We start from the raw sequence: 10,514 nt of genomic DNA, 5'->3' as shown, positions 1-10,514 counted from the left end.
TTGGACTTTCGTCCTTTTCCCAAAAGGGAAAGATTTCATCTTTTCTTTCTTTCCTATTTTTTTTAACAAAGGAAAAACCATTCCCTTTAGGTGCACAGCAGACGTGCTACCTTGCCTTCCGCCGCATTACCTTTTCCTAATCCTATCTAACATGTGTTTCAGCCACCGCCTTTTGCTCTTATAAATACCCCATATTTTTTCTACCATGCAAAGCATCAATTACAAGATTCTTGTTTGAGTTTCAAGAATTAAAATTGACGTAATTTCTTTATTTTTTTCTCCTTTTTTTAGGATTGATGTAGATAGCAATACAAAACAATCGACTTAGGGTGCGAGAGTTTAACTTTACCTCCGTACACTCTAAGATCGACCAATTTGACTTCAAGATGGTGGCTTTGCAACAATCGACTTAGGATGCCAGAGTTTAACTTCACCTCCGTACACTCTAAGATCGACCAATTTGACTTCAAGATGGTGGCTTTGCAACAATCAGCTTAGGGTGCGAGAATTTAACTTTGCCTCCGTACACTCTAAGACCGACCAATTTGACTTCAAGATGGTGGCTTTGCAACAATTGGCATAGGTGCGAGAGCTTAACTTCGCCTCCGTACACTCTAAGACCGACTAATTTAACTTCAAGATGGTGGCTTTGCAACAATCGGCTTAGGGTGCGAGAGTTTAACTTCACCTTTGTATGCTCTAAGACCGATCAATTTGACTTCTAGATGGTGGAAATTTCCTTCTTCTTTGAATAAACTCGCAATATAGAGGAACTTTCTGTCAGCAACTGTTTGTACAGGTATTTTGTTCAACCTCAACTTTGTATTTAACTAAACCTTCCTTATTCATACAGATTGCAGGAATAGTTCACTTTAAGGACTATAACTCTCCTTCCTCCAACAACAAGTATCTTCTTATTTAGGTTGATGATGGTATAATTTTATCCAAGCTATTAACTCACACTCTACTGGTCGGTAGGTGTACTGATCCATGTCCACCCTTGGTGAATTCTCTTTATATGCCGAACTGGACTTCTGAACATGAGCTTGGTTCTAATCGATTCGTTAAAGTATGGACTCTTCAGACTCCAAACCAATATCAACTGAATGTTGCGAGCACCCTTCCTTGCCTAGGGCATCGAATACTCTAGGGAGATATACGTTAAGGAAGTACCATGAAGATAAATGGTGAATTTTGTCATATTCAAGGATATTGGGAATGGGCTGAGGATATTTTGGCTAGAAGTCAACAAACTCTGAAGGCAGCAAAGTTATACGATGCTATTTATGTTTCTTTATTTACCTATGATCGAAGTTCGAACATATTGCAAGACTTTCTTGAAGCATGGTTCCCAAGGACAAATATATTGCTGACATCGATTGGAGATCTCTATATATCCCTTTGGGATTTACATGAGATTAGGGGCCTACCCATCAGAGGTCTTTCTTATGAAAAAGTAGTGCCTGAATTCAAAGAGCTCTCCGGTGTTGATGAGAAGAATGAGAGATTCATCTCTCATACCTGTGAATTTTTATTTTTAGCCTTTGAGCATCTTCAAGAAGAAGAGTCTCATAATCCAAGAGTTACTCTAAGCAAGTGGATAAAGTTTTAGTATAAAAGAGTCTTGAGATATGAGGAAACTCCAATGAGGAAGTAGAAAAAATCTGTTCGCTTTTAGTCAACACATAACCCAACTGGGACTATTTCAAATGTAGCAAATTAGTCAAGCACAGATGATGCGACATTTTCTAAACTTGGAATAGGGTATGAACATAGAGTTGATACATATTTGGCAGCATTTTTATCATATTGGTTATGCAACTTTGTGTTTCCTTCTAAGGATGCAGATTTCATTCGTTCGGGAACTTTTAGAATTGCAGCTATGATAGCCAATAAGCAAACATTTAGTCTTACCGCTCCTGTCTTGTCAAGCATTTATAATAGTTTAAATAGGATTACCAAAGGTTCGCAACTTGAGCACATCAAAGTATCCTTTCCAATCCATTATGTGTATGGTTGGCTTGCTTACTATTTCAAGGCACATTTTTCTTTACCTAATGGGCTATCCATTCTATTAATGGTAGCATATTCTGGAGAAGGTGCTACAAGATATTTTGAAAAAAAGCATGCCAAAAAGCGTATCTATCGAGGAGATAATATTTCTTAGACTTCTACTATGTCGAATAAGTCCAATATTCATTATTTTGTGGATAATGATAAAGAAGCTAATTCAGAGATAAGTTACTTCATGAGCCTTCATTTTAACTTTCTCCCTTTTAGGTATGAAGACTCATTCATTCTTGATACACATAGCCCGCATCGATTTAGCCATCAATTTGGATTTTATCGAAACTTCCCTAGTAGCTTAGGAAATAATATTCGTAGTGCATCACTTGATGAAGGACTCAGATTTTATCGTATTTGTGTGTTGCATGGATCCATGGCAAAGGAAACTTTTCCTATGGCCACACCTAATGCGTGAAATCACTCTTCTACTACGTATAAAACTTGGTGGGAAAAAGTTCATCGGAACTTTCTTGAAGCTAACTTGCAATCTTTGGTGAATGTTGTAGGTCCTATTATTGATACTCCTAAAGAACATGGTGAGGAGGTCCCAATTATGGTTAAGCCTCCTATTTTGAAATCTAAGGTGGTCATTCCATATGAAGTTAAGGGACCTTCACACGTAGAAGCTCAGAAAGAAGAGTTGTCTGTCCTGACTCAACAGGCTTTCAACAAACGACCATCTCAAGACGAGAGCAATAGTAGTCTTGGAGATCATTGTTGGAAGAAGGTAAAACCGTCCTTGGCAAAGCAAGGTGAGTCTAACTCCCATATGGAGATTCTTGCTAGTTCATCAAAGACTCCGCCAGCCATTGAGAAGGAAACAACTTAACTCTCTACTATTTCATAGATACATAAATCGCCTTTATATACCCCTCATATGATGTTTATTTTTTTTCTTTGTGTGTGCAGCCAAACAATATCTAAGGTTTGGAAGATCCTGACTAAAGTAAGCCACAAGATAGTAGTGAGTCTGTAGTAGGTCCATACTCAAGAGAGTTAGCTTTGTCATCCAAAGAGGTTACTTTTAACCCTTGTGGTAAAGTCCAAGCAAATGTAGAGTCAAACTTTCCCCGACAACCAGTGGTAACCATGTTTATTTTCTATGGGAAGAAGGTCATTTCAGAGCTTAAAAAGGAATTTATCATGAAGGCTTGGGCTAGTATCCGCACCAAACTTGCAGGCCTTACTCTGAATCGTGATTTTTCTATCCAAGATGATGTCGAAGTCATACTCAATGACATAAGTAGGATGGGGGCAGACATTTCCCCTTTGCAGGACTTATTGGGATCTTTCTTTAGGCTGGTGACTTTCTACGACCAAGTAAGATCCGCCCTTGTTGATAAAACCACAACAATTAAAGAGTCAGATCCATATTTGAAATCCAAAGAACACCTTGATCTTGTATTAAGGGAGGGGGATGAGAAAGCTGAAGAAGTTTCTGCCTCTTGCAAATCTCTTGAGAGGGCGAGAAAGAAAGTAAAGAAGTTAAAAAGTCATCTAGATGCTGCCAATCAAGAAGCTGTAGAGATGGAATCCAAAGTCTCAACTGTTGAAGAAAAGTTGTCCAAGTATTATGATGTCTCCCTTGCAACGGCAAAAACCTCAAAGGTTGTGGAGAAAAGAAGCAAGTCTTAGAGGTTGCTTTACAAGATTTAGTCAATTATAAGCTATACTTAGATTAGCCTTAGGAGATGTCTTCCTTCAAACCTTCTTGTTGCTTTCTTTTACCCCTTTTATTGAGTAGTCAGATCTATTAGTTATGATGGAAACTCTTTTTCTTTATATTGCACATTTATTTTAATATTTCTTTTGAATTTCAACTCCAAGAATTGCTTGCTTATTTTGATGCATTGATGTTGTCATATTAAACTCTGGCTTTTCTTTCCCAAACTTATTGCTTATTAGCTTCACATTTTTATCTCACAACCGAGTTAGACTTGCAACTTTAATTCGAAAGCCTTAAGAATTAAAGCTTTTGACTTCATAATTGATAATTGCATGTGTGGTAGATATATGCCTCAACTTTAGGATTTGGATATTCGAAATCCTATTGAAAGAGATTCCCTTCCTTTTGATGGGTTTCCCCTATTGAGCCATAAGTATTTGACATAATTCCAAAACCTAATTGCAATGTATGCATACTTGACTTTCACACAACGGATCAAGCAGGGGCATGTATCTTTTTGACACTCATGTAACTGAACTCAGAATGAAATTCCAACCCCCTACGTACCTCAGTAAAAAGTATCAAGTCACAACATAGTTCTGGGGCGAGTATTTTTTTGTCCTAACTTGTGCCTAGGCCACCTCTTTCGAGGTTTTCAACCTAGCGGACTTCTTTATCTATTTATTTCTTTAGTCGTACATAGTTTATACTCTTGTGGGCCAAGAGTGTACATGTAGTTTATACTAGTGCCTTAAGGAGTGTCATCTTCCTTCAAGGATAGTACTTCTTCAAGAAATTGGCATTGATAGGACCAACTTTTACTACATCTGGATCGACAAGCTTGTAAGCACCATTTGAATATGCCTCTTGTATGACTTAAGGTCCATCCCACTTTGGGGTGAATTTACCCCCATACTTACGAGAAGTGATAATGGGCCTCCTTACTGCAAGGACTTGATCTCCAATTTGGAAGAACCTCAAGAGAACTCTTTTGTTGAAGGAACGAGATAGACGGGCTTGGTAACATTCAAGATTTTGTTGAACCACTAGTCTCTTCTCATCAAGAGCTTCTAACTCCGCAAGATGCAACTTAGTATTTTCTTCATCAGTGAGCTCTTTTTGAATATCCAGTCTCAAAGAAGGTATTTGACGCTCAAGTGATAACGCTCAACTTACATGTCATTTAGTGCAAGGCGATTATCGTCAATATATTTACCCAACTTTGGAGTCGGGGTCGAATCAACAGGGAACAATGTGAGTGGCGATTAAACTAGTTTGAAACTATAGCTACAAGTTGAATTCAAACGAATGATGCAAAAATATAAAGTGGGGATTTTTAATGATTAGAAAATAATTGTTGGTCACTCTAATTTCAGTGTTTGTCAATCAAGAGTTTATGAAATAACCAGGATTATGTTCACTAGGGCTTACGGTACATGACAGATGCTAAAATTTACTCAAGAGTCTCATGGTGGTTAGGATCACAAGCTATCTTTATCGATGATATGCTCAAATGTCTCTCAACCTATTCAAGCGTCTAATTTCCTAATCCTCTCAGACTTAGGGAATTGCTATGCACTGTCCAGATTTTACCTCAGGTTAATCAACCTTGTTATAGTGCTGATTATTAAACGAAGTCTTTCCGAGTCCCTGTTGATAATTCACTTCCTACTGGTTATGATTTCTTTCTCAAGAAAACCAAAGTAGGTACGCCTACTGTTTACAACCAACAGACATAAATTATAATCTCAGAATTATCAAGAAATCCTAACACCTATCAAATCTTGAGTATTTAACACCTTATCATGACCTAACCCTAGATCCCATGATCCAGGTTACAGGTGTTTAGCCACTCATGATGCAAGAAATAAGTATGCAAATTGAATTCATAACTGAAAGGATTAACTTACAATGATAAAGAAAATCAAAAGTATACTTTGAATTGAATCACAGGGCAAAACTCCAAAATATTGGTTTTTGAGAGATAGAGAGAAAAATCGTATATTCTCTCTTGTGGGATATGTCAATCGATAATAGAAAACCCTCAAACAAGGCTTTAAATAGTTAAACCTAAAATAAGGAAATGAAATTAAAGTTTTAGATTTTCCCTTGGAATATATGACGGTGCCCGTGACGGCCTATCACGGACGTCGTCAGCTTCTCTGCAAGTTTACCTTTTGCTGCCTAAGGATAACGGCACCCGTGACGTCCTATCAGAAGTTTGACGGCTTATCACAAACAATGTTAGCTTCTCTGTAAGTTTAGCTTCTGCTGCCTAAGGATGACGACGAAGATAACGCCTTATCATCATCTTGACAGTGTGTCATGAATATCGTCACAAAACTTCCTGCAACTTCTATCTTCTATTTAAGGTTGACGGCATCCTTGACAGCCTATCACCAGGCTGACGCCGTGTCATGGATGTCGTCAGCCACCCTTTGTTCTTTATTTGCTTTCGATTTTATGCTTTTTGCTTTCTTTATTAGTGGTTCCCCTTCTTCTCTACTTTTACTGCAAAATCAAAGTAAACTAATCAAAAACGACTAAAGTTTCTCAAGACTTTGCAATTATTTAGAGTTAAAAGCTTTAAATATGTTAGCATAGGCTCATACATCAACACCCTCAACTTAAATAATTATTTGTCCTCAAGTCACCAGAATATAACTAAGAGTATACAAAGTACAAGTTGGCAGCTAACTACTCATATCAGTTCAGAATACATGCACCATCGTCGGTCAAATTAAGAGCAACTATGTGTATTATTGAAAACACCCACGCAACTCACGAGGATCAATATATGGAAAGAATTTTAGCAATAACAACCTAACACATACCCAAATCACACTATCCAAATAAGGCAGTGATTAACAACATACCTAGTGTGCCTTCACAACAAAGAAATCCCTTTTTCACTCATGTCAGAATTTACATATATAAACAAAGGGATAAACTCAAAACTCACTCTCAGAACGAAGTTCCAACATTGCACATCAAATACCATAGGCTTAACCTTATAGTCAGTACCCAAGTCGTCAGATAGGTCAGTTAGGATCACTATAGGGCTTTTCTTAAGCTTGTAACGTAGGCTAGGGGCTGGTATGATATTCATGGATATTTCAGAGTGACTATGCCTCCTTGATATCACTACTTATCCAGTTTATGTACTTGTTTAACAAAGGTTATTCAGTTGCCTGACTAATGCCACAAAAAGATACACTGTGGTCACAAATGGATGCAATTCATATAGTAATATATCAGACCAATGGAGAGGTGCTCAAAAATCACAAAAATAAGTTAACTGCCTTAGTTACTTGTATTTCCCTAGTCAACCGCAACACATCACAAAATAAGCACAATACGCCTAAACATGCCGGCTCTACAAGGAACAAGACTCTAGGGAAAAGAGGCACGACAATAAAAACCCTAGGAGGACATCAACACCCACAAATAGCCCCAACACCCTCAACTTAAAATCATGCAATGTCCCCAATGCGTCAAACCAAAACAAGAGAGTTAGAAACATACATGTGGCACCATGGGTGCGAAGATATGATGTCAATCACATAATACGAATACAACCAATAAAATACCTTGGGTTTCCTCCCAAGAAGAGCCTAATTTAGTGTCGCGGCATGACAACATCCAGTCATCCTTTATCCCTCCATTTTGACGATTTAAATTATCGGCCCATCTTTTGATCTTTACATCTTTTAGGTCCGTTGGGCAAATGTGAGGGCATAATAAGGAATGTTCTATCACGCCACTTCAAAGACTTAAACCGCTTGCCCAATTTTGCATCGAACTTTTGTATGGTCTCATTGCGAAACGATGAGGATCTTAAAAAGCCACTAAATGGATATCGATCTTTAAGCTTCTTGGCCTTTAAGACTGGGGTTGTAGTATACCTTTTTGGAAATATAAACTCCAAAATGTAAGAATTTTCCTCCTCATTTTCAAAATTCATCATTTGCTTGGGTAGTTCGACTTTCATCACATCCACCAAGCATAATGTTGAAAAGTGATTCAAATGAGGACTGACTCTCAATTTTGGAGTAGCGTCTCTATTAGTATCTTTACCCCAAAATGGACTAGAGTCTTCACAAGGATTTTTCTTAATTTTTTCTTTCAATTCTAGTACCATTTCCTCATCTTTGGTATCTTCATTAATGAATGGTTTGGTTGGTTAGGAAATCTCTAAAGAAAGATCAACATCAAGCTCATCATTAGTATACGATTCTTGATCCTCATCTTCACACTCTTCCATTATGTTAAATGATTCCACAGACAAGATATCATCTAAACATAATATAGAAGAATGCTTTGAATAATTGACCTCTATATCCATCTCCTCATAAATGATCGACTTCATGTCTTGATGCATATCACATACAATATCATATGTTTCTTTCTGGAGATCCAACATTCGTTGAAACATAGCTTTAATTCCACTCTTACCGGTGCTTCATTCTTTTTTTCTTAACCATAAGACCTATCAAATTCATAAGAAAAACTAGAATTTGGTTTAGCACAATAGGGGGAGGGGGCATTTGGGAAATAACTCCAATGTCCATCTCGACCACCACATAAAGAACAATCATACTCCTGGTAGGATAGAGATGGTGCACACATCTCTCCTCGGAGAGCATATCTATAATCTTGCCAAAAGTGAGGTCCATCACAATATAGGCATGGATCATCAAGATAAGATTTCTAACCACCAAGCTCATGTTCATTCCACGATGCCATAGTAATAAATAAACTAAAATAAAAATCTACCTAACACAAGAAATAAAAGAAAACTAAAAACAAATATTTACAAGTTTGAATTCAAGCTAGTAGGCTAAAATTCAAAACCAACTCAATATGCCAAATTATTCCCCGGCAATGGCACCATTTTTTGATAACGCTCAACTTACACGTCATTTAGTGCAAGGCGGTCGTCGTCAATATATTTACCCAACTTTGGAGTTGGGGTCAAATCCACAGGGAATAATGTGAGTGGTGATTAAACTAGTTTAAAACTATAGCTACAAGTTGAATTCAAACGAATGATGCGAAAAGATAAAGTGTGGTTTTTGTAATGATTAGAAAATAATTGTTGGTCACTCTAATTTCAGTGTTTGTCAATCAAGAGTTTATGAAATAACCAGGATTATGTTCACGAGGGCTTACGGTACATGACAAATGCTAAAATTTACTCAAGACTCTCACGGTGGTTAGGATCACAAGCTATCCTTATGGATGATATGCTCAAATGTCTCTCAACCTATTCAAGCATATAATTTCCTAATCCTCTCAGACTTAGGGAATCGCTATGCACTATCCAGATTTTACATCAGGTTAATTAACCTTGTTACAGCGTAGATTATTAAATGAAGCCTTCCCGAGTCCCTGTGGATAATTCACTTCCTACTGTTTATGATTTCTTTCTCAAGCAAACCAAAGTAGGTACGCCTACTGTTTGCAACCAACAGACGTAAATTATAATCTCAAAATTACCAAGAAATCCTAACACCTATTAAATCTTGAGTATTTAACGTCTTATCATAATCTAACCCTAGATCCCATGATCCAGGTTACAGGTGTTTAGCCACTCATGATGCAAGAAAAAAGTATGCAAATTGAATTCATAAATGAAAGTATTAACTTACAATGATGAAGAAAATCAAAAGTATACTTTGAATTGAATCACAGGGCAAAACTCCAAAATATAGGTTTTTGAGAGAGAGAAAGAAAAATCGTATATCCTATCTTGTGGGATATGTCAATCGATAATAGAAAAACCTCAAACAAGGCTTTAAATAGTTAAACCTAAAATAAGGAAATAAAATTAATGTTTCAGATTTTTCCTTGGAATAGATGACGGTGCCCATGACGGCCTATCAGGAGTTTGACGGCCTATCACACACGTCGTCAGCTTCTCTGTAAGTTTAGCTTCTACTGCCTAAAGATGACGACACTCGTGATGTCCTATAAGGAGTTTGACAGCCTATCTCAAACGATGTCAGCTTTTCTGTAAGTTTAGCTTCTGCTGCCTAAGTATGACGACGACTATGACGCCTTATCATCATCTTGACAGTGTGTCATGAATGTCGTCACAAAACTTCTTGCAACTTTCATCTTCTATTTAAGGTTGACGGCATCCTTGACAGCCTATCACCAGGCTGATGGCGTGTCATGGATGTCATCAGCCACCCTTTGTTCTTTATTTGCTTCCAATTTCATGCTTTTTGCTTTCTTTATTTATGGTTCCCCTTCTTCTCTACTTTTACTGCAAAATCAAAGTAAAATAATAAAAAATAACTAAATGTGCTCTAGACTTTGCAATTATTTAGATTTAAAAGCTTTAAATATGTTAGCATAGGCTCACACATCATCAAGTGGCAGGACGGCTTCAACTCCAAAAGTAAGCGAATATGGGGTTTCTTGTGTTGGTGTGTGGTAAGTTATTCTATATGCCCATAGAGCTTCTTATATTTGTTTATGCCAATCTTGTTTGGATTTGGAGATGACTTTCTTTAACAAGTTGCATAATATCTGATTGAATGCTTCGGCTAGACCATTAGAAGCAACATGGTACATAGAAGACTTGCCCTGCTTAAAATCAAGAAATCAGAAATCTTATTCATCAACTTGTTATCAAATGGCTTTCCATTGTTAGTTATTATGTATTGAGGGATTCTAAAGCAGTAGATAATATTCACTTGAATGAAATTCATAATATTCTCCTTCTTTACTTCTTTGAGAGGAACTGTTGTGGCCCATTTTGAGAAGTAATTTG

This window comes from Capsicum annuum, unplaced genomic scaffold (assembly GCF_002878395.1).
Source record: "Capsicum annuum cultivar UCD-10X-F1 unplaced genomic scaffold, UCD10Xv1.1 ctg1714, whole genome shotgun sequence".
Classification (NCBI taxonomy): domain Eukaryota; kingdom Viridiplantae; phylum Streptophyta; class Magnoliopsida; order Solanales; family Solanaceae; genus Capsicum; species Capsicum annuum.
Note: the sequence above shows the minus strand (reverse complement) of the source record.